The sequence below is a fragment of the Agrilus planipennis genome, unplaced genomic scaffold (genome assembly GCF_000699045.2).
Source record: "Agrilus planipennis isolate EAB-ADULT unplaced genomic scaffold, Apla_2.0 scaffold2, whole genome shotgun sequence".
Taxonomy (NCBI): domain Eukaryota; kingdom Metazoa; phylum Arthropoda; class Insecta; order Coleoptera; family Buprestidae; genus Agrilus; species Agrilus planipennis.
Window position 1 is genome coordinate 1,189,000 of NW_020442464.1, and position 26,106 is coordinate 1,215,105.

At 33.9% G+C, this 26,106-nt stretch overlaps 1 long non-coding RNA gene across 4 annotated transcripts in view; it reads left to right on the plus strand.

Annotated features, from left to right (window-relative positions):
• LOC108744995 overlaps positions 1–26,106 on the plus strand; it is a 111,527-nt gene that overhangs the window by 79,056 nt on the left and 6,365 nt on the right. For all 4 annotated transcript variants that reach the window (XR_003232449.1, XR_003232451.1, XR_003232450.1 and 1 more), the window contains exon 3: positions 7,533–7,606. This is a non-coding gene — a long non-coding RNA (uncharacterized LOC108744995). The remainder of the gene's footprint in view (positions 1–7,532; positions 7,607–26,106) is intronic.

Genomic DNA, 26,106 nt, shown 5'->3' on the forward strand with positions numbered 1-26,106 from the left:
AATATGTTTCTCTTATTAATAAGCTTCCTTATTGTCGATGGTTTTATTTAACGTGAATGAATGTTGCTATTAATTGATTCGAAAAAAAAAAGGGAAGATTCATTGTATAAAGTAGCGACAGATTTATGCAGGCTTCGTGTAGTCCGGCATCCTCTGTAATTGATTTTCTTTGTTATTAAGCGCCAGGGAACCATACAGGTGCTACAGACACATTTTCGGGAATTATTCCGTTTGTAAATAAATTTTTAATACTTTTCCCTGGTCTCAACTGTACCAATAAAAATCAGTTTCTCCAAATTACGTTTCAACATTTTTTTAACGTTGAATAACAGTTTTATATAAACAAAGAGGAATTCCCGTTATTCATTACATTTTGTATATTTATGAACGAAATGTTGGTACACAGTGGTATATGCGGATATTTATTTCATTAAGTCAATACAATAGGAAAAATAATCACAGTGAATTATTAAACAGCGAGAGGCAATTTTCCGTGAACAGTTAAAAACAAGATAACTTTATTCTTTTGGCACAGATTTTAGAAAAATTGGAAAAATATATTTGTGTGTGTGTGTGTGTGTGAGACTTTTAAGACTTGTTTCCTTCCTTGTTTAATCTGGCGCTGTTTCCAAAGTTATTAGTTATTCCAGAGTCAGTTATTATTTTCTGATACATCTTGATAGAACAAAAACTTTCAAACCATCCACGAAAACGTTAATGATCTGAATAGGTCAATCGAAAAATCCCCCATTGTGCTCTTTTTCTAAATTTAACAAAATTTTGTTATGCACAGCTACAATACGATCTACCGGTTTACACACAATAATAGAAAATAAGTTCTTGCAATATAGCATATTTTAATGGAAATGGTATTAAAAGTTGCAAACATGTATATTTCTGTAAGCCTATTACCGCAACCCAATTTTTCTCTACAAAAATTTTGTACAAAGAATAAAATAATAATAAATATTGGGAATATTCAAAATAAGCAATAAAATACAAATGTAAACACAAAAAATCTTTACGATAGGGTGTGGCTTTCTCATAACAACTAACAAAATAATTGCAAAGATACAAAACGAATCATAGACTCTGTACACAAGGAATTGTAACAAATACAACAACATATTATTAATTAGTTTATATTATATTATTTTTAAGGGAATGTAGTGTACCTACAATACTGTTTAAGAAAATTGTTTAAGCCAAAAAGACTAGCGATAGGAATAGAAACTGCAAAGTTCATAAAGTACGGCGTGAGCGTGACTCAAAAACGTCACCAAATTGTACTCAGCAGGTCGCTGCGCAGTACGACAGTGCGCATCAGATTTGATTTGATGTGATCAATGTAAACTAAAGAATAGAAAAGATAATACCAATAGTTTAGTGTTCCGTGCAGCAAACTTTCGTGTGTTCTGCAGGATGTACAGCAACTGGTCACACCCATACCTCTGGCAACGCTACATAATGACTTATTTTTGCTCTAGAAATCTAGAAAAAGTACGGTCGAGTGCTGATTACCAGTAGAGAAGCAGTCTTGACTAGAATGTTTTAGTTTCATCACTCGCCTTACCCTAAGGAGCATGCAAATATAATTAAAGAGAATTTTCTTGTGCTCTTCGTAGAATGTGGCCGACTTGCTAAGTTTCAGTTAAAATTCATCGCAAATTCCCGACTAATTCGGGTGCAAGTTTTTACGATCTGTTTGAAATATTAAAACGAGCTAAGAATTGCGTATAGCTTAAAAAATGAAAAATGTTGAATTTATTTTTCCTCGAAAATTTTCTTCTAGATATTCAATGTCCTACTCAAACGTATTTTTGAGCACCTTCCTTTAAATCCCTTATCGAATTAAAAATTATTTAAAAAGGTAAGTAAATGTGAAATTGTATGAACGAAAATTTAATTTCTAAATTTTCCTTTGTAAGAATTTGTGAAAGAAAATCTTCGTACAGCTGAATTTTAAGTCCAATACTATAGTAAGCACGTAAACAAATTTAGTTATTATTTCACTTTAATATTTTATAAAGACTTCACTGTCCATCTGAAGTCACAGCCGACTATTTTGTTTTTGTAATCATAAGTTATTGTTCGGCTGACGTTTAGTTACAGATTGCAATTACTGTATTGAGGTGTAGGTAAGAATCTATTTTTTGCATTAAGCAGGGATGTACACTGTCACCACCATTTTTTAATCTATACATTGAAGACGCTATCAACATCATTGAAGACAGTACAACTGAAGGGATAGATATACAGGGGCAAAAGTTTAGTATGCTAAATTTGCTGATGATATAGCAATATTAGCATCTAGCAAGGAGAGGTTAGAGATAGCTTTAAATAAAATGGAAACGGTATTGGCAAAACAGTGAAAATGAAAATAAATAAAAGTAAAACAAAAATACTGGTATGCAAAGGGAAAAAAAGGTAGGGAAGGAGCGAATAGAAATTAGAAGAAGAGGCCGATTCTACATATCAACGAAGATAAATCAGGACGGAAGGAGTAGTAGGATATAAAGCAGAGGATAGCGCAGGGTCGAGTCGCCTTCAATAAAAAGTCACTTCTATGCTTGAGAATGGTTAATTTAAAAATTCGAAAAAGATTGTTAAAAGTGCGTGTTTGGAGCACGGCGCTGTACAAGTGCGAAAAGAATAGGTTAGAAGCGTTCGAAATGGGGTGTTACAGGGGAATGATGACGATACCGTGGATAGAGAAGGTTAGAAATAGAGAGCTATTAGAAAGAATAGGAGAACAGAGGACTTTATGGAAGTCAACAAGGAACAAACGAGATAGGTTAGCAGGACATCTTTTCAAGCATTAAGGTCTAGTCAGAGACTTATTAGAGACAGAAACGTTAGTTAAGTTAGGAGGGGTAGAGGTAGACCTAGATTTGATTACTTTTCGCAAATGGTTAAGGATGTGGGTTATTCTAGTTTTAGGGAAATGCGAAGATTAGCTCAAGATAAGGAAGAGTGAAGGTGAGTGTCCAATCAGTCTTAGGACTGACGGTCTTATGATGATGATGATGAAGCTATTTCAATCATACGATCATACCAGACAAGTAACGTTTCCATAGCGACAGAAGTTTTAACATTTGGAATAATTCTCCTGCGATTGCTTTATTTTACAATTATATAAATTACTTAGAATTTAATAATTAGTTGTCCAATCAACAAACTTTCTGGTGCTTAAGTCTCAATTCGTTTTATAAATTAATAAGTTACAGAGAGATGTGAACTACGCGATATTAAAGTAGATGCTGATGGATTTATTTGAACGTGTGGTTTAATTAGCGTTTGGGTTTACAAAGCGCCAACATTTTGGAGAAGCCTGCCTGTAGGCGTTGAAAATCCCTTTACTAAAATTATGCGGAAAAATATTTAGATCGCTAATTAGTTTCTGCAGATATGATACTTAATTGAAAGAGTTAAGGTAAATATCAGCGCAAATGAGTGAATTATATGTTTGACGAAAAATGTTCATATTATTTTTTATTAAGGTCATTTTTAACAACCATAAATCATTACTTATTTATTATTTGTACAAAATTATAATTCCATTGTTTTGTACAATCAGCTAACACACTTCATGCATTACCCAAGTTAACGTAAATCTAGAAGCCAAAATCAGAGATATCAATTCCGATGCACATTGCGACATTGATTCCGTGATTCCGAATTGTCACTACACATCTAATTTTGGAATATCTTAGGATATCAAACTCTAAAAAATTCAATTCAAACAAACGCGGTAATAATCACTTTCGAAATATTTCTCAATAGCGAACGCGAACATGATTCCAAACTTGCCAAAATAGAATTTCAAATTCTAACTCAGCGACAAAAGATACCGTCGAAATGGCTGCTCTTGATTGTTTTGTTTTTTTTTTTTCATATTTCATGTAGTAATCATTTAAAAGATGTCAAAACTTGTATTTTTTTAAGTTTTGAGATTGAGATATCTAAAAATCTTGACATGCTCATTGCTCAGACAACTTTAAGGTCGCAAATTACGTCGTCAATAACGATTCCTTTGTTTTTCTCTTTGCAATAGTCAATACCTGATATCGTTGACCTGTAATTATTATTCATAACCTTCAACAACTCGAACATTCTCTAAAACTGAATGTAAGTTTTCAAGATTGGAGTTCCCAATAGAACGAATGTTGTCCACAGTTTTTGCTCTTTCGTATGCTAGTTAGAAAATTAATTGGTAGGCATACTTTGGATTGGTTTGGGTTATTTTGAGATCATAAAGCGGTGTTAGGTTCAAATGTCCTATTCGTTATCTTGTACTTATTACTTGTTATTTTTTAGACGAGTGATGATGTATTATTAAATATGCAACTATTTAAACAAAGCGAATTCCATTTCTAAAGCTGTAGAAATTCGATCTCCTCATCAGAAAGAAAATAGGAACCCTTATAGTGTCAATATCCTCTATCTCAGGAACGTGTGGAGGTATCAAGTTGAAATTAATAAAAAATACTCAGATCTGCAATTCCTTGGAATGTGAAAAATCAAACCTCGTGTCAAATTAATCAAAAGATATAGCCGTTTATGTTGCATGTTTTGACTCCTGAGGGAATCAAAATCTTTAGGGTACTTCCCGTTAACCTAGAATCATGAAATTTGACAAGAAGCAATGTTGAATAGCACAGATATAGACAAAAATCCTATCGACATCATTAATTTTAAAATTGTACCTAATTATACGTTTTAAGGACTGATTTTGGAAAGAAATTTTAAACATCTTCGGAAAAAGCGGGAAAAATCTTGAACATTCGATTCCCATAACGGACAAACTATTTACATAAGAAAACACACAGTAAGGAGTTACTGGGATTGGCGGCTTTCTAATAGATTATTAATCAATCTTACAATTAGAATTGTGAAAACTTTGACTACAATGCCTAAAGGAAAATAATAAGTACAATGTTACCTTTTCGCCTAAATAAAAAAGCTAAAATATCAATGTAGAAACGGTCTTAGGCTATTTGTAAATGAAACATGTCTGACTACTTTTGTTAGAGTTTATTCATATTGACAGTGATATATCGTGGTGATTTCTGTTTTAAGAAGGTTCAAACCTCCTCGGATATCGATATAATACTCTTTTTTTCTATGTCGACTCTCATAAACACCAATTTTAAACGAAGACGAATTACTCTTCTTTTATTCTCATTGTTGGACCACAAGGAGCGCGCACCCCCTGACCTCTGAAGTAACTAGAAGTGGAGCAAAAGAAATCTTTATAAAAAAGTTGTTATAACAGAACTTACATTTATTTTGTGAGGTTAATGAACTTCTGCTCTATCTAGTAGTTTGTGTTTATTATTTTCAAAATCGAAAGGAGATAGAAACAGGAATTCCGTATTTTGTATTCGAAAGTACACTAGACAATATATGTATAATGAAGAGGTCGCCGGTACTTTTTAATCTATACATCGAAGACGCAATCAACATCACTGAATACAATAGAACTATAGGGATAGATATACAGGGGCAAAAGATAAGTATACTTAGATTTGCAGATGATATAATGGAATATAAAGATAGATGATGAAAAATTACAAGAAGTGGCTGATTTTAGGTATCTAGGATGTCAGATAAGTCAGGACTGAAGGAGTAGTAAGAAGTCACTTCTATGCTCGCGAACGGTTAATTTAAAAATTCGAAAAAGGTTGTTAAAGGTGTGTTTGGAGTGCAGCTCTGTATGGGTGCGAAACATGTACAGTGGGAGCGGCGGAAAAGAAAAGGTTAAAAGCGTTCGAAATGTGGTGTTACAGGCGAATGATGAGGATACTGTAGATAGAGAAGGTTATAATTGAAAAGGTATTAGAAAGAATAGGAGAAGAGACTACCTTATGGAAGTCAATAAGAAATAGGCGAGATAGGTGAGATAGGTTTGAAGGACACCTTCTCAAGCATGAAGGTCTAGTCAAAGACATATTAAAGGCAGAAAGAGTTAAGAGGAGTAGAGGTACACCTAGATTAAATTACTGAAGGTCTAGTCAGAGACATATTAGAGACAGGAAGAGTTAAGAGGAGTAGAGGTACACCTAGATTAAATTACTGTTCGCAAATAGTTAAGGACATAGGGTGTTCTAGTTTTAGGGAAATGCGAAGATAAGTTCAGGATAGGAAAGAGTGGAGGTTTCAAATGTTAGCCAAGGCCTTTACCTTAAGGTATATATCAAGGACACTAAACCAAATTAATATGAACGGATTTTCTTGGTCAATGTGAAACACTTCAGTTAGCTGCAGTGATAATTAATAACCATGAGAATGTAATAATGTAATAACTAGAGATGTACAAAATGGTTTTTTGAAAGTATTTAAATACAAATTTTGAGTTTTAAATGCTAAATGCAAAATCCGTTTTTTCAAAATACTTTTTTCAAATAAATACTTTTTGTAGTACCTATTTAAGTAGTGTTCTACATTTACTTAAGTATAAAATATTTTTTAAGAAAATGCAGGCATTTGCTTATTTTTTAAATATTGAAGTTTTTCTAGACTAAAAGCGGTGTTTGCACTATATCACCAGCTGTATGATTAATATTTTTTTAGTTTAAAGTAATTGAGATATAGTTTTTCTATCGTAATGTTACAGTTTTTTCACAAACAATTTATCTACATGCTTCCTTATTTGCCTATGTCACCTATTTTAATTGGAAAAAAGACCCTAATGCTAAAATAGTTTGCTTAGCGTGAAAGGTCAGAACCAAAAAGGGTTGCAAATAATTTTATTGATGTAAAATCAACAACAATCATTTTATATCAAAATATTTACAACCTCATTCTTCTTTCTGCTCTTTTTCACATTCTAATAAGAAAAAAAAATGGAATCCATAGTTCCTTTAACTTTGGGTTCATTTAATAAGTGAAGATTATCGAATCGTTTTCTAAGAATTTTAGATTACAATACGTTGTAGTTTTCAGTTTTACATAGCTGAGGTATATCAATTCGACATTGTTTAGCTGACTGTTTTGTCGTACTTCATAGAATTTCGTAGTTCCTTACTAATTTGGCAGGTGCTGATATCAATTTGGAACTTCAAAATTCCATGGACCATGACATTGAACCCAGAAAACAATATCGATCCAATATTTTAAATTATCCATTTTCAAGGAGTTTAGAATTGTTTGGGCTCTCTTCAGTTAAAGAATTAGAAGGCATTCATGGAATTTTGTCCCCTTTTTAAGCTTCAATAGTCAATGTGAGCAACTTTCATTCATCATTTTATATAATGTTTGATCGGTGATNNNNTGGAAAAGTATTTTAAATAAAATACAAAATGCTTTTCTCAAAAAAGTATTTAAATGTAAGATAAAAATACGTATTTTTTATTTTGTATTTGCTTTTTAAATGCAAGTATTGCAAATAAATCACATATCTGGTAATAACATAGTTGTATGTCCCGTTTGGTCCATGATTTACAGAAAATACTTGAGGTGTGATAATGAGATCAGATAAGATTGCAGTTGTGATACAATGTATCTAAATAATATTTTCGTATTAATTTCAGGATTTCCCGCTCCACAAAAAAAAAACATTTTCTGAGTCAATACTGCTTTATGGAAATCATTCTCCGTATAATAGGTAAGTTAATGTGATTATTACTTCTTTTAAAATACATTATTTGAATTGTAAAGAATATTTTTCTTCAAGAAGCTTTTACAAAAGACGTTAACGATCACGTTTTATTGTGTCACGTCGATAGATAAAGTTAAGAATAGCCTTGAAGAATGAAAAGTTAACAATTAATTTAATGAAACGTAGCTGAGTTCAGTAGAAAATCCGACTTTAACGCAGCGAATCTGTCAAATATAAAAATAAGGTACTATTGATGTCAGGGTAGAATGAACAGTATTGAACGTACGTAGATGTACAAAATGGCAAAATATTTCTTCAATTTATATATAATTTGTTTAACTCTTTATTAAAAACAATTTCACTGTTTTTGTTAATAAAGAAAAACAATTAATGCAAATAGAAAATATTTTGATGTGACCACATGACTAAAAATGTCACTTTTTGGTAAAAAATTGTAGACAAACGGCAAAAGATGCGTGAAAATCTGGTGTTCGATTTAGCTTTTAGAGAAGTACTTATAGGGCTTTGAAATATATTTTATCTAAAAACGACGTTTATGTAATGTAAATTGAATTTGCATTTAAAATAAAAAATATGTATTATCTAAAACTCAATAGAGTAACAAAGACTAAATTAGTCTTCTCTTCATTACTAGAAACTAACATATACAATGTTTTTGCTCAAATCGTATAAAGCAAATATGTATTTGGATACAGAAGCAAAAAATAAAATGTACCTATCTACGACGACACTGTCGAAAAGTTGCTTGAAGTCAAATAAACATACATATATAGAAAAAGTAAAAAGTAATATATATGTGTAGGAATAATAGAAAATAAATTTGTACCTACATTACTAGGATATCAAGTCTACTTTTTTAACATTGAATTATAGGCACGCTCCTAATATTGACTTTGTATGAAAAAAGGACTTTGGGTGCTGCCTTATTCTTGCCTCAGTGATGATACATCTTTTATTTAAATAAAACGCCTTTTTTTATTTCCTTGAATATTTTATTTACTTTTATATCAGTTATATGGCTTCTGGAAATTTTCAATTTCATTTTTATCATTTACAGGTAATTTCTTAATAGTAAGGCTTTTTTTATTCAATTTACTCTTATAACAAAAATAACAAAAATTCAAACATATGAAATTTGTTATTCAAATTTTAATTACTAAGGAAAATGTGGTATTATAGGCGAATGATGAAGATACCGTAAATAGCGAAGGTTAGAAATGAAGAAGTATTAGAAAAAATAGGAGAACAGAAAGCGCTAGGAAATAGGAGAAGTGGGTTTGTAGAACATCTTCTCAGGCATGAAGGGTTAGTCAAAGATATATTAAAGACAGAAGCAGGAGTTAGAAGAGGTAGAGGTAGACCTAGATTAGATTACTGTTCGCAAATAGTTAAGGATGTAGGTTGTTCTAGAATTAAGGAAATGCGAAGATTAGCTTAGGATAGTAAAGAGTGGAGATGCGTGTCTAACCAGTCTTAGGACTGATGACCTTATGATGATGAACGTACGCTGCAAGGCAATGCGTCTTGCTTTACAAGACCAAGGCTGTCAGAACGAGCGTTGTTAACCATTCAAACTGCTGTGTCCACTGTCAACAATTCGAAGACACTTCTTTCTCTTCTCAAGTGCCAACTGCAGTTAACATTGATTGAACAGCGCGTTTCCTTTCTTTAACTTCCGCTTACGCACTTCCGTCGCATTCACTAAATTGCACCCCCTACGTCATACGCATATATGGAGTGGTAAGATATTACACATTAAAATTTGGGAACCAATAGACTCCCCTTATGTATACAGGTAATACAAAAAGTTCACCGAACATAGAAATCACACATTTTTCTTTGTCAGCATTTTTTCTTTTTATGCTTAACTTGATAAATGTGTGAAATACATTTTTCAAATACGTCTATTACCAACTTTTCTTATATAAATGCTGCCCTAAATTAAACTAAAATCTTTTGATAAAAACCTAACGCCCCCCAATACCTTTAAATTGCAATAACTGCATTTACATTACTTTATTATTTATGAAAATATTGCTGAGATATTCACGTAAATTTTCATATACCACGTCGTGTTCTTCAAAAGATAGTGCTACGCTATAATAATTGCATCCCCATATTAATTCGGTTCTCATTTCTCCACTACTATATACATGGTTTTATCAGTTGTCCATTTCTTCTGAACGTAAAGTACTTATTAGTTTCAGGATCATTTTATTTCACAAGACATCTCTGTCGCTTGTTATTGATATTTAGTACGCTTCTGTCGGTGCACTATCTGAAATTGATCTCTCGAACGCAAGTTATTTAGTTGCTAATGATTTTTCTTCTTTTCTTATTATACGAATAACGAATTATAGGACCAGTAGAATTAGTCGTAATGCTTGGATGCTCTTAGTCATTGACGAAATATATTCGCATATGAATATGTTAATAAAAATTGTAGGGACAATTTGTAATATGAAAAGGCAAGACCAAGAGCAAGCATACTCGGAATGGACCACCGGAACATCGAAAATTTTCTTGTGGTCCAGTCGTATTGCGTGATAGTGAGCCAATGAACATTCGACTGTTAAAAAATGTTTACAATCGAAATAAGTCTTGAAAACAAAATTAATTTTGGAAATACTTATTTAAGGGCTCGACAAATATTATAACCTTGATTTTGACCTTATCGAAGTGATAATAAATCATATACTCAAGCACGTATAAAATTCATAATACCGCGCAGGTCTTTACCCTATTCTCTCTCGCCACTACTAAGGGAATCATGTAGGCACTTACGTATATATTTTCAACCACATCTGTCCTAGCATACCACTTGCTTCTCTGAGAATTGTTCTAAAGAATAATATACGAAATGATGGCTGAAAGTATTTAAACGTATTTCTTTTTCAGAAGATGATACCACCGTACATAATGAATGATAAACTAAAAGTAAAAAGGTCTTAGAATTTTGCGAAAAATTTTTCGTCTCCTAATAGCAATGTGCATCTACACTACTAGCTAGTTGCATGCAACCAGCAAAAGACGGCATTATCTTTTAAAAAAATGCGACATGGTATACAAAAATTCCTATAGAAATATTTTCAGCCATATTATCATGTGTATAATAAAATGCAATTTAAAATATTTTGAGTTCGATTGATTCAGGAAAATTTTTAACCAATCAGTAAGAATTTTCAAACAGATGTTAAAGAAGTATGTATATTCCACTTTTTCACCAAAATTTGCATTTTTGCTATAATTAGTAAACTTAACATGTATCTAAATCACAATTGATGTAACCAAAAACATGAACAATATATTTATCAATGCTTTCTGGTATTAAACAATACGATTTACTAACGTTTTGTAATTTAAAAAATCATCAAACAGGCGAGTTTTAATAACTTCTTGGTCAGTTATTTTTTAATTACTTATTTATCTCCATATTTGTTCAGTTAACGTCGACGCCTTCGTCCACTGATTTACGTCAGTGTAACTGTATCAGTAAAGAGTTTCCGTCAAGTTAAAAGGAATACTCTATTCACCGGTAATTGGATAGCACTTTCACAGCAGTGTACTTCAAGCGTTTAAATCTCAAACGGCTTAATAAAATGGTTGTCTTTTCATTCTTGATTTCGTACGTGTCATCGTCAAAAATTATTAGTGTTGAAACCAAAGTAGGCACACATTTATTTGCTCATATTTATGGTCAGAAAATATCAGAAATTGTTCATTGAAGAAAAACGAATGGTGAAACATTTATTGAGGAATGGGTGGAACTGTTCTAGAGGGGGTTTTTGACAGGAACATATAGATATTGAAGCTTCAATATGTGGTTAAAGGAAAGAAATATATTCTCAGACTGAGGAATAACGATACAAAATAATAAAAACAAAAAACTATGAAAAATATATTATTAAAAATCCCACAAAATCATCGGACACATGCCCAGTATACAACACATCTCGCGGAACAATTGACGACATCACTAGGGGTTGCTCATTTTTGGCCAGCCGACAAGAAACCGACAAACCGCTAAATAGATACACTCGCTGTTAGCCAAAAAGTTTAAACTCATCGATCAGATAGGGCCGTACTATAAATACAAACAATAAAATGTATTAGAAAACCACTTAGCCAAGCTTTATTGGGATAGAGACATAATTACAGACAAAACAGTTAATCATAACAAACTTGACATCATACTGACCATCAAAGAAACTGAAGCAACCTACCTAATAGATGCTTCTGTACTAAACACTGAAAATCTAAAACAAAAACATATTGAGAAAATTCAAAAATATTTTCCTTTGATTGATGAAATAAAAGAAATGTGGAATCAAAACACAGTTCGAATTATTCCAATAATAATATCATTAATAGACGTTATACCTAAATACGCTAGCCTAGCCAAATTGAGACTGCATAAACTTATGTACTATAAAATTTAAGCACAGAAAATTGGTTTCCATATCATATCCCTAAAGATGAGAGTGATGTTCGTTGGTATTAGCCCGTCCTCACTTGCTCAAAGTTAACCAGTGAAAACTGAGAAGACCAGGAAAATAAATAAACAAACAAAATAAATGAGGAAACAGGAATGAGTAATTGTATTGTATCCTATTTAATGTATCTGAACGTAAGACCGATGTCTTCGTGTTTTTCTTTCACAAAAACAACGCCCTTCATCTTAAACTACTAAGTCTCGGCCTTCAGAATAAGCAAAAGTTGTTTGACCATGAAAATATACAGTTTTTACGGTTAAATGCAAAATGGTTGTTTGGTAAATGGTACAAACCGTTAAAAACTGGTAAACTCTAAAAAATTGGTATATTTTGCTAATAGTAACTGAGAATATATTAAATCGAGTTTACATTTGACATGTATTAATATATACGTATTAGGTTTGCACAGCATCCCTGACCCCTCCCCTTGACTCATGACTTCTTTGTTTTTTGTCTTCATAACCTTAATTCACCTGCAATAAAACAACTTTCTCTGCTGAAATGCAGTATGGAATTTTTTGCCAATTTGTAGATACCTACATAATAAAATGAACGTAGGTTTTACTAAAATTTAGGTAGAAAATAAATAATTAACAAGAAAGTTCCATGATATCAGAGAACGTCCTGACGAGAGATGGCCAAGTTTGGCCCTGACATCTGACCATTATTTTCAGGCAGTCGCATCAATTATTTTGCTTTGTAATTTTCAGTTAAAGGCCGCGAATTGTGTCAATTAATTTTAATGCCAAAATAAATAGGTATTTGAATGTTTTTATAATTTTGTAATTTAAATCTGTCCCGATCGAAACGGTGAAGGCGAGAACCATTTTACTTTTTAATTATTCTTTACACAGTTGATTTGCCGATTTAAAATACATCCGGGTATTTTTAAACGATCCTCATAGACCTAAAGAACAAAAGAAAATAAAGCAAAAATATTGGTTTGCAAGGGGTGTAGCAGTAGTGTTAGAGCTAATATAAAAATACAAGGCGTGAATCGAGCAGAAGTTTCGTATTTTGGATATCTAAGGAAGGTCCGACTCGCTTTTAACAAAAATAAATCACTTCAGTGCTCGGGATCAGTTAATTTGTAAACTGGAAAACGATTATTAAAGCTACACGACTTTGTACAGGTGCGTACGCTGCGAAAAAGAGAGGGTTAGAAGCGTTTGAAATGTGGTATTATAGAAGAATGTTAAAACAGAACAGAGGGAGTGTTATCGAAGTCACTAAGAAATAGGCGAGATAGGTTGGTAGCACAGCTTCTCGGACACGAAGGGCTAGATACATATTAAAAACAGAAGCAGGAATTAATAGGGATAGAATTAGGCCTAAATAAGTTTAATTTTTGCAAATAGTTAAAGATGTTAGTTGCTATAGTTTTCAAGAAATGCGAAGATTGGCTCAAGACGGTAAACGTAGTCAATGTCAAATACATTACAAGAGCATTATTAGCACCAGAGAGTTAGAAATTATTTGAACCGAAGCTTCGAAAAGTAAATTGCCTAAATATTCGTAGTAGTTTTATTTAATAAATGTATAGGTACATTACCCAAACAAGTAACTCAAGTTTCTTTTTAATGTATTTAATGTAGTATTGTGAATTTTTCTCAAACGGTGACCCAATATTAACTTTTAGAAGCTGAAGTGGCTAATTTTCGGTACCTCGGAAGTCAGATAAGTCAGGACGGAAGGAGTAGTAGAGATATAAAGCAGAAGATAGATCAGGGTCGAGTCGCCTTCAACAAAAGGAAATCGATTCAATGCTTGCGAATGGTTAATTTAGAAATTCCAAAAAGATTTTTAAATGTGTATTTATGGAGCGCGGCGCTGTACGGGTGGGAAACAGGGACGTTGGGGCGCGGCGGAAAAGAAATGGTTAGAAACGTTCGAAATGTGGTGTTATAGGTGAATGATGAGGATACCGTGGATAGAGAAGGTTAAAAATGAAGAGATATTAGAAAGAATAGGAGAACAGATGAAATCAATAAGAAATAGGCGCGATAGGTTAGTAGGACACCTTCTCAAGAAGGTCTAGTCAGAGACATATTAGAGGCAGAAACGAGAGGGATAGAGGTAGACCTAGATTAGATTACTGTTCGTAAATAGTTAAGAATTGGGTTGTTCTTGTTTTAAGGAATGCGAAGGTTAGCTCAGGATAGGAAAGAGTTGAAGTGCGTATCCAACCAGTCTTAGGACTGACGACATTATGATGATGATGTCACATCTTGCAATGTTTCTTAATCTCTATCTTTATCGCTTTTCGATTTTGGATCCGGATTGTAATTTCTTGGTGCTGCTTACATCGCATCGACACGATAGGACACGATGCAACGCAATAAATCTCTAGTTCCGGCACGTTTTTGCTGACGAAAATAGTTTCATTAGTAGCCACCTGCATGAACACGCAAGCTAATTGTCAACTGATCCTTGCTTGCTCGCTGGCTTGGCTTCGTCTCTGCACTAATTGTCGTTTGTTTCTTATCGTTGCGTTGTGGAAAGTTAAATTTTGCCAGTAAGCAAATTACCAATGTGGCACATAATAGGGCGACGGTGGCTTAGTGGCGACGATGCGAAACTTAGGGATGGGTTAAGGGACGGGTTGCATGTCATTCGACGGGATTCATTAAAGTCCCAGCAACTCCGGTGGAATAAGCAATAAGCTCACTTTACTCCCTCTAATTTGAACCGTAGGGGCGTGTTGACGTGGCTTTTGAGTCTCAGCTAAATAGAGGCAATATGTGTTGTGCCTGCCAAAGTCACTTGCCCGTCTGTGAGGACGGAGCGGGAAGAGAATGAGCACGACATCCTTTGATGGCAGAAATTCACAAAAGTTAAAGACATTGCAAGGTGGTAACGGCACCTTTGACGCCCGCGATTGTTCCTGCATGACGGGAATCCCCAAAAATATTTTGCCTTAATGAGATACCTATTCCATGCCATTCTTCCGGTAGTATTATTAATTTTATCCTTTCCATTATGTGACTATCTTTGTTGTAACCACAGAGAAGACGAAGCGTAAGTTCTTGGATCAATGATCTACCTACATGATATGTTCTCGTTCAAGTTATGTGACGGAAAGGATAAAATAATTCTATTGAAGTGCCCACATAGGTATGCATTTGAAATTATAACAATTGCGAATATCTTCGTTTTGCTAATACAGTAGAATCCGCTTATAATGACATCGGAGGGAAATGACAAACACGTCATACTAAGTAGGCGTCACAGTCTTAGAAAATAAACAACTTTCTATTTTGGTTAGTTATTGAGTTTAATAGAGAGAAAGACTACAAATTGTATATATTTATTAACAGAAGAAGAAAGAGCGACGAATTGTAATATCAATATACATAAGAAGGGTCAAGAAATGAGCGAAAATGTTATTATTAATCATTTGGGTCACTGTAGCCTGATATGATTTCTTGAGAATCAGTCATAATAAATGATATGCCATTTTAAACGGAGTTTTATATCCAAACTTTCCTATAGTGAGTTTAATATGAAAACCAAACATAACACCGCAATTACTTCATATTAAGCGGTTGGTCAATATAGGCGGAGTCATAATAAACGAATTCCACTGTACCGTCCTTCCTTCAAGGAACGCCACGTTGCAATTAAATGTATTTAGAAATATACTTTTGTAATTCCACCGTCAACATGTGTTCCTGTGATGTTTTTAAATAATCGTCTTTTTAGCAACTTACTGTAACAATGATAAATCATAATTAAGATTTTAATGTAAATCACTGTGTATGTTACTCGTATATGCTATTTTGGAAAGTTAAGATCGTGAGCTGATAATAAAACAATTAATATAATAATTTATAATTTTTTATCAATTTAAGGAAAGTTTGATTAATTCTTTGTCGTCATTTTCGTTGCTTAAATGCATACAGTAGATAATAAGAATTTATGAAAATATCTTAAAACATTCTACGGCAAATTGCTCAAAGGCTTACAATTATCTACAGTCCGAAATGTCCTTTCATGTTATGCTTAAATTTACTTTTTATTTTGCTTTCTTTAAAAATTTGCATGGTAGGGTTATTTTCCTTCAGGGAACAGTACTTTCTAAGAAAAAAAGGCTTAAGTATATTTTGCACAATAATTAATAAAAATAATGTTGTTTCCGAAAAATTAACGCCTTTTATAGTAGTTTTAACATTTAAGTGCTATAATATTTTAGGAATTGGTAACTGACTTAGATACAGCATTTTCCAAAAACAAAAACATTACATTAAATATTCGTTTCACTAAATCATAAATTTGCTTTAAAAAACTACGTAAATTATTCAAATAACAATTACATGATTACTTGCTGCCTTTAATTCTCGTATTTATCCATGTGGAATTGGGATATAAACTTTGGTTGATTTTAAATGGAGAGGGCGATTTAGTTTTTGAAGGTATTTATGATTTTACTCCGATTCCGTCAACTCAAACTAACGCGAAATTAAGAAACTTGCAGATCAATTGCTGGTTTTATTATTTGATATATCGGTATACACTGTTGTGCTCATTATTAGGGGTTGTTTATGTGTTTTAAGGAGTTTTTTAACAAATTTTAAATTGGTATACGCAGAATACGGTTTTCCAGGCAAATGTTCCGTTCAAAAATTATTGTTGGTAATTTTATCGATGTATTGTGAACCTCGCCTTCTTAAATTGTCCGGGGTGATAAAGCGTGCGCTTTTAACTCTTTTACTTCAAAGTTTCGATTGAGGGCTCGCCACCTGTCTTCAGCCGCAGCTGTAATTCTATTCCGTGTTCGTTTCCGCTTTGTTTGTTCATTGTTCCTTTTTATTGAAATCAAAGCTAGTATACGATCTTGTATGTAAATTACATAGTGAGCTTTAGTTGACGTGACACATCTAATGCATACAAAACATGCTTTTACTAACACTTTCTGGTTCGTATTTACAAATCTGATTTTTCACGCTGCGAAAGAAAATCCGTCGTCGCGCTATGTCTGTGTTGGTATACAAACGTATAATTTTGTGTAAACGTACGTATGAGTGTGTGTGTGTACATGTATGTGCACTTATGTGAGTGGGGCTTGGGAAACAGTCAGTCTTCTTGTTTTGCAAGAATTTGAAGGAACGTAAGAAGCACAAGTTGGCTCTGAATGAAAACAGAACCAATTTAACTTCGAAATGTAGCAAGTTGCATTTGAATAAATATATATATAATACCTGGAGGCAGTGTGTGTTATCCAATTGCAACTCAATATTTTTACGTGTTTCCTCTTTCGACATCATTTTTAACAAATACGGAAATATTTGTGGGGTATATTAGAAATTATGCTACTATTACCCTAGACAAACATTTTCAGTCTCTCTCCAGTCTCTCAATGTTTTTCAGAGTCTTTCAGCGTCTTTGAAAGCGTCTCTCACAGTCTTTCACAGTCTGTCAGTTGTTGCCAGTCTCTGTATGAGAGACTCGAACGATAAAATTGTTAATTCAGAGATTCGAGTGTCTCACAGAGAGACTAAATGAATAAAACTGAAAAATTGTGAGGCTCGAGTCTCTCGTAGAAAGATCTCTGAAATATGTTGAACTTAGAAAATTTTAACCATGTCTATCGAGACACCATTTATTAAGAGATTCGAGTCTCTCGTTCAGAGATTTGAGTCTCTCGTCTAGAGATTTGAGTCTCTCGTTCAGAGATTTGAGTCTCTTCTTCGTTGATACCAGTATCCAGATACGAAATGAGGATCTCTCTATGAGCGACTCGAGTCTCTCGTTCAGAGAGAGACGGAGACTCGAGTCTCGCTTTCAGAAACTCTGAGAGTCTGAACATTTTTATCTCGAGTAATATCTTGATGCACTTATATACTTAAAATTATTGGTCTTAAAAGGTAGATGTTAGGATGGATTATCTCTTAGTAATCAATTTAATCATTTTTCGCGATACCTCTTGATATTTCTAAGCTGTCAAGGAAGTTTAATTTTTTCCATTTCTTACAAAGTTTCAAATTAGTAAAATCTAAGTTGTGATTATAAGAAATGCAACGGTCTACAAAGCCTGAATTATTGTTTTTTTTTGTCTTTTTGTAAAATGTATGTTTTAAGACCCTGCCAGTTCGACCAATATAGATGACCTCACAATTTTCGCAGTTTGTCTGGTATTCGGCTTTTTTTCTTAATGTGTCCATCTCATCTTTGCTGTTTAAAACTAGGGGATTTAAATTTATTCTGTTAATATTGAATGTGTGAAATGTTTAGTTCATTTAATTTATAACGTATTCTATTCGTTATACGTCCTATGAAACTAATAAGATGATGTTGTTTTTCGTCCTTGGTATTTGGCGAGATATGGAAATTCGTTGGATAATTGATATTCTTCGTAAAAGATAAACCCAGTTATAGTTGGCTTTTGTTAATCTCATGACAAAATGTCATAGAAATTGTCATTAAGATAAGAATAAATTGGATGCCCAGATAAGAGGAAACCCAAGGAAAACATAACATATAGGCACGATTAGAGAAATGGGGGTTGTGTTCGGATTTTTCCTGTTTGAACTGGAAAATTTTATTTGCAAGCAGTACAATATATGGAAGTTACATGCAATTAATGGTCTATTGCCGTAATTAATATTTAATTTTAACTGAATAATGTATGCTGAGTTAAAACTTTTTCAATTATTATTCTGGCCCAGTTTTTTTGGATTTCAGCTCGAATTTCCATATAATTGCAAACCCTTTGTAGGGAAGATCGTTTATCTATTAGCATTATTCTGCTTCATCTCTTTCGTTTTCGCCTTATATAGTCCTTCGTATCTACAGTAGGACGTAGGCGACGCTTTTCTTTCTGTCTGAAGACGCGAAAACTGCTCGCCTTTAATTTTAGTCTTCGCACATTGAATCGAATGGCTCTTGAGCTCAGCTGGTAATATACGTCTCAAAATCTACGGCTTCCAATAAATTGCTTTGATTTAGTGTCTTGTACGAAGACGGCTGGCTTTTTCGCTAAAGTATGCAGTCACTTGAGCTCAAAGTTTATACTTTTTATGCCGCACTCGAAATCGAAATTGATTGATCAATGTAACATACGTTCTTGGTCGAAACCGCCAGGAGTGGTTTGCGATTTCAATTTCTGTGGATTTTATCAGCTCGTCGTACAGCAAATTTCTACAGATGATATTCACCATACTACCAGTAGTTATTCGTTGGACGCTATTTAATGGTATACTTCATTTACTTTCTCCAGCGATGTGCCCTTTCAATGTCTTGGATGCGCGCTGGCAAGGAGAAAAAAGCTCATTATACTCTCGACTCTTGTTCATTAAACATACTTTTTCATACAGTACCTGCCAAACGTTTTATTCAATCATGAATAGTAGTGCGAGTCGGAAACAAGCGTTAAAGCCTTTAATATGTCTTCAAATATAAATAAACATCCCGTTGATATTTTCAGTGGTAAATTGGACCAATAACAGCACATTTGAGCAATGCAATTGTAGTGGATAAAATGGTCAATTTTTCCGTGCAGTACTGTACAGATTATAAGCTCCTCACCGGTTAAGAGTTTGGCCGAAAGTTGTCTCCTTCCTTTTCTGGCCTAGTACTGTTCTTTTCTACTTTGCGCCGGTCAAACTGAACGTCATATTGCTACAGAAAGTAAACGAAGTATAGCATCTAAATTGGCCGGCATTCTGTCGGTACTAAGTTGCCCACATTGGTTATCTACGGCGTACTGATGAGATCGAAAGAGATCGAAATCGTGTTCCACGTCTGATGGTTTCTACAATCACTGGTCATATGTTCTATTAATAGATATAGGTACGTTCCCATCGCTTGGAGTGTTACACATATCTTTAATCTTAATAAACTCACAGTTAGAAGCACTACAGATGGCGGTGTCAACAGCTTTCCCTGATAAGGGGTCATACCACTCCTCTCTAAGATTTTCCTAATTTCGTTTGTCCATATGTTCCTTGGTCTCTTTCTTTTTTATTTTTAATATTTCCCGTTTCATTCATTCCTGTTACGTGTCTATGCTACCTCAACTGGCTCTCCTCCATAATGTTCTATACTGGGTATATTTCTAATTCCTGAGGAATATCCACGTTTCTTATTCTGTCTAATTTTGTGACTCCTTTTACTCCTCTTAAATATTTCACTTCCATTTGTAGCTAGCCTTTTGACTTATTGATTCCGAACGGAACGTGTACCTGTCAATACATTGATTTAAAAACATCTATCTTTGTTCTTTTGGACACTTCTCTTTTCCTAATAAAATTTCCATTTAAGCCACCAAATACTTTTGCAGCTGCTGAAATATTCCCGTCGATGTTTCTGTTTCTTGATTTTCCCTTTTCATTAACTCTACAACGTAGTTTTTCAAATTCCCTGAACTTTTCTAATAATTATTTATCAGTCTATTTGTTTTTGCAAATTATTATTATTATTTCTGATTTGCATTACTTTTGTTTTTTTCTATGTCAATTTCCATGTCCATTCTTTTTAACACTTCAACACAAGAGCATTTCGTAATTTCTGTAATTTCTGGACTTCTGTATATTAGCTTTTCATCCGAAATCTAGTTTCTTTAATAATTTCATCCATCATTATTATAAATAGAGAAGAGGGCTTAGTGTGTACACTTCCTTAGGAAGGCGTAGAAGGCGGGCCAACCATATTTTTTTTTTTGAAATTCGGATTGCAATTCAAAATTGCAGTATCATAAGAAGGTAGGCTTTCGCGGCTGGAATCAAAAGTATCGTAGAATTATGATTCGGGCTGAAGAACCGTGGTCTAAATAAACGGTTAGGTCCAGATGTTTAGAAGGGAAAGTGCACAAATTTTAACAGCACTCGTTTTTTAAATAAATTTAAGAAGTTAGGAGGAAAATTGCGTTTGTCTTTGCCTCGGTCTTTGCTCTTANGGATACGAAATGAGGATCTCTCTATGAGCGACTCGAGTCTCTCGTTCAGAGACGCTAAACAGTTTTTTTACAATCTCTCTCAGCGACGACAACAGAGAGCCTCGAAGAGAGACGGAGACTCGAGTCTCGCTTTCAGAAACTCTGAGAGTCTGAACATTTTTATCTCGAGTAATATCTTGATGCACTTATATACTTAAAATTATTGGTCTTAAAAGGTAGATGTTAGGATGGATTATCTCTTAGTAATCAATTTAATCATTTTTCGCGATACCTCTTGATATTTCTAAGCTGTCAAGGAAGTTTAATTTTTTCCATTTCTTACAAAGTTTCAAATTAGTAAAATCTAAGTTGTGATTATAAGAAATGCAACGGTCTACAAAGCCTGAATTATTGTTTTTTTTTGTCTTTTTGTAAAATGTATGTTTTAAGACCCTGCCAGTTCGACCAATATAGATGACCTCACAATTTTCGCAGTTTGTCTGGTATTCGGCTTTTTTTCTTAATGTGTCCATCTCATCTTTGCTGTTTAAAACTAGGGGATTTAAATTTATTCTGTTAATATTGAATGTGTGAAATGTTTAGTTCATTTAATTTATAACGTATTCTATTCGTTATACGTCCTATGAAACTAATAAGATGATGTTGTTTTTCGTCCTTGGTATTTGGCGAGATATGGAAATTCGTTGGATAATTGATATTCTTCGTAAAAGATAAACCCAGTTATAGTTGGCTTTTGTTAATCTCATGACAAAATGTCATAGAAATTGTCATTAAGATAAGAATAAATTGGATGCCCAGATAAGAGGAAACCCAAGGAAAACATAACATATAGGCACGATTAGAGAAATGGGGGTTGTGTTCGGATTTTTCCTGTTTGAACTGGAAAATTTTATTTGCAAGCAGTACAATATATGGAAGTTACATGCAATTAATGGTCTATTGCCGTAATTAATATTTAATTTTAACTGAATAATGTATGCTGAGTTAAAACTTTTTCAATTATTATTCTGGCCCAGTTTTTTTGGATTTCAGCTCGAATTTCCATATAATTGCAAACCCTTTGTAGGGAAGATCGTTTATCTATTAGCATTATTCTGCTTCATCTCTTTCGTTTTCGCCTTATATAGTCCTTCGTATCTACAGTAGGACGTAGGCGACGCTTTTCTTTCTGTCTGAAGACGCGAAAACTGCTCGCCTTTAATTTTAGTCTTCGCACATTGAATCGAATGGCTCTTGAGCTCAGCTGGTAATATACGTCTCAAAATCTACGGCTTCCAATAAATTGCTTTGATTTAGTGTCTTGTACGAAGACGGCTGGCTTTTTCGCTAAAGTATGCAGTCACTTGAGCTCAAAGTTTATACTTTTTATGCCGCACTCGAAATCGAAATTGATTGATCAATGTAACATACGTTCTTGGTCGAAACCGCCAGGAGTGGTTTGCGATTTCAATTTCTGTGGATTTTATCAGCTCGTCGTACAGCAAATTTCTACAGATGATATTCACCATACTACCAGTAGTTATTCGTTGGACGCTATTTAATGGTATACTTCATTTACTTTCTCCAGCGATGTGCCCTTTCAATGTCTTGGATGCGCGCTGGCAAGGAGAAAAAAGCTCATTATACTCTCGACTCTTGTTCATTAAACATACTTTTTCATACAGTACCTGCCAAACGTTTTATTCAATCATGAATAGTAGTGCGAGTCGGAAACAAGCGTTAAAGCCTTTAATATGTCTTCAAATATAAATAAACATCCCGTTGATATTTTCAGTGGTAAATTGGACCAATAACAGCACATTTGAGCAATGCAATTGTAGTGGATAAAATGGTCAATTTTTCCGTGCAGTACTGTACAGATTATAAGCTCCTCACCGGTTAAGAGTTTGGCCGAAAGTTGTCTCCTTCCTTTTCTGGCCTAGTACTGTTCTTTTCTACTTTGCGCCGGTCAAACTGAACGTCATATTGCTACAGAAAGTAAACGAAGTATAGCATCTAAATTGGCCGGCATTCTGTCGGTACTAAGTTGCCCACATTGGTTATCTACGGCGTACTGATGAGATCGAAAGAGATCGAAATCGTGTTCCACGTCTGATGGTTTCTACAATCACTGGTCATATGTTCTATTAATAGATATAGGTACGTTCCCATCGCTTGGAGTGTTACACATATCTTTAATCTTAATAAACTCACAGTTAGAAGCACTACAGATGGCGGTGTCAACAGCTTTCCCTGATAAGGGGTCATACCACTCCTCTCTAAGATTTTCCTAATTTCGTTTGTCCATATGTTCCTTGGTCTCTTTCTTTTTTATTTTTAATATTTCCCGTTTCATTCATTCCTGTTACGTGTCTATGCTACCTCAACTGGCTCTCCTCCATAATGTTCTATACTGGGTATATTTCTAATTCCTGAGGAATATCCACGTTTCTTATTCTGTCTAATTTTGTGACTCCTTTTACTCCTCTTAAATATTTCACTTCCATTTGTAGCTAGCCTTTTGACTTATTGATTCCGAACGGAACGTGTACCTGTCAATACATTGATTTAAAAACATCTATCTTTGTTCTTTTGGACACTTCTCTTTTCCTAATAAAATTTCCATTTAAGCCACCAAATACTTTTGCAGCTGCTGAAATATTCCCGTCGATGTTTCTGTTTCTTGATTTTCCCTTTTCATTAACTCTACAACGTAGTTTTTCAAATTCCCTGAACTTTTCTAATAATTATTTATCAGTCTATTTGTTTTTGCAAATTATTATTATTATTTCTGATTTGCATTACTTTTGTTTTTTTCTATGTCAATTTCCATGTCCATTCTTTTTAACACTTCAACACAAGAGCATTTCGTAATTTCTGTAATTTCTGGACTTCTGTATATTAGCTTTTCATCCGAAATCTAGTTTCTTTAATAATTTCATCCATCATTATTATAAATAGAGAAGAGGGCTTAGTGTGTACACTTCCTTAGGAAGGCGTAGAAGGCGGGCCAACCATATTTTTTTTTTTGAAATTCGGATTGCAATTCAAAATTGCAGTATCATAAGAAGGTAGGCTTTCGCGGCTGGAATCAAAAGTATCGTAGAATTATGATTCGGGCTGAAGAACCGTGGTCTAAATAAACGGTTAGGTCCAGATGTTTAGAAGGGAAAGTGCACAAATTTTAACAGCACTCGTTTTTTAAATAAATTTAAGAAGTTAGGAGGAAAATTGCGTTTGTCTTTGCCTCGGTCTTTTAAATTAAAAACGTTACTTAATTCTTCTAAAAAAATTTNATACAATATTTTTTTAATCATTTGGCCCGGTTTGGCTCGGGAGATATTTGGCCCAGGGTGCATTTGCATCCCTGCACCCCGAGCCAATCCGGCCCTGACTGTAACTGAAATATTAAGCACCCACGTTGTCAATGCGGTACCACTGAAGATGTCAACCGTGTAAACAAAAAATTATACCTACACGACTACGACAACACTTACTTCGTTCGTGTTGTCTTTTTCATACCCCCTAATCCTAATCTAATTGAACTTAAAGGTATCATTTGTTTGCTTGTAATCATAATGGTTAACACAACATGATCGAAATGAATGTTGTAGTACTCTTGTTCTGTCTTAAAATTGTCTTGGCTGATACTTCCCTTTATCCGTAAATGGGCCCAGATTCAACCTATATATCACACCAGAAAAATGCTTTAAATTACTTAAAAAATTGATGTATATATCAAACGGCAAAAGGTTGGGACCATCGATTAAAAGTCGTTCGAATGTTTTCTAAATCAGTTGAAATATCTTGAGTAAATGCAATAATAGAATGATCGATTATTTTTATTCGAATGATCTCATCTCGCAGATGTAATGGTTTTTATTGTATTTTGCATAGATACACCTTGGCTTCCAACTCAGAAACCCAAACTGCCGCAAATACGTATGTACCGAACGAATTTTGACCGTTTTTGTGGTTTCATTTAAAAGGGATTTTAGAAGTAAAGAGGCCAGGCGGGCGGTCCCCTCCGTCATTCGACTTAGTCCATCACTGGTGATAAACTGTAATTCTTTTATTTCACTTCGATTAATTAAAGACACTACAATTCAAAATAAGAATTAAAAAGGAGAAGAAAATAGAATTTGCTTTGTAAAAACCATTCGGTTGTAAGAGTAGCAGTCTATTGGCAAAAATTCTGGACCACTAATTCAATTTAAAGATATTTGCGTTGACCGAACTCAATCAGATTACGGCCCACTAAGCAACCTTTTAGTATCTACTTTAATTCTACTCGAATTTCATTGTAACAAAACAGAAAAGCATTGCGAAGGGTAGTCGGTTAACAACGACGGGAAGGCTCTTAGTGTAAATCTGCGGATTAATTTCGAGTCAAAAGGACCCACTCCCGTTGTGCCGTGTACAAACTGCCTAGCCTCACAATACGGAACACGTTTCTCTTTCAAGTTTCTTTTCACTGGGCAAAGAAAGTTTGTTACTTGAATGTACTCCTATACCGCAATGATTACATATGGCCAGAGATGTGATTTAGTTGAAATACTGCCATTTAAAATGGAAATACAAAATAAAAAATGTCCATTTTTATCTTTCATTTAAATACTTTTTTAAGAAAAGCATTTTGTATTTTATTTAAAATACTTTTCCAAAATTTTTGCTAGTATCGCCGATCTAACATTATATAAAATGATGAATGAAACTTACGTTAACTATTGAAGATAATAGAAATTTTGAAGTTTTCTGAGTTCAATGTCATGGTCCATGGAGTTTTAAAATTCCAAATTGATATCAACACCTACCAAATCAGGAAGGATCTGCGAACTTCTATGAACTACGACAAAACAGTGCGTTTTAGAAAATACTACAAATGGCGCATTAAACGCCATCTGTAGCACGATGCTACATTTTAGGATTACGTATGCTCCAACAAGGTCCACTTGTGTGGATATCTACTTGCTGAAAATGAATCCCGGCGCAGCCAACCTCAACGTGATAAGCACGTTAGCTTAATCGAATAAAATAATTCGAAGTGGTCTGTATTCTGTCGAAACTGCCAGACGCGGATTGCGATTTCGATCTTTTTGGATCTCATCAGCGCGTCGCAG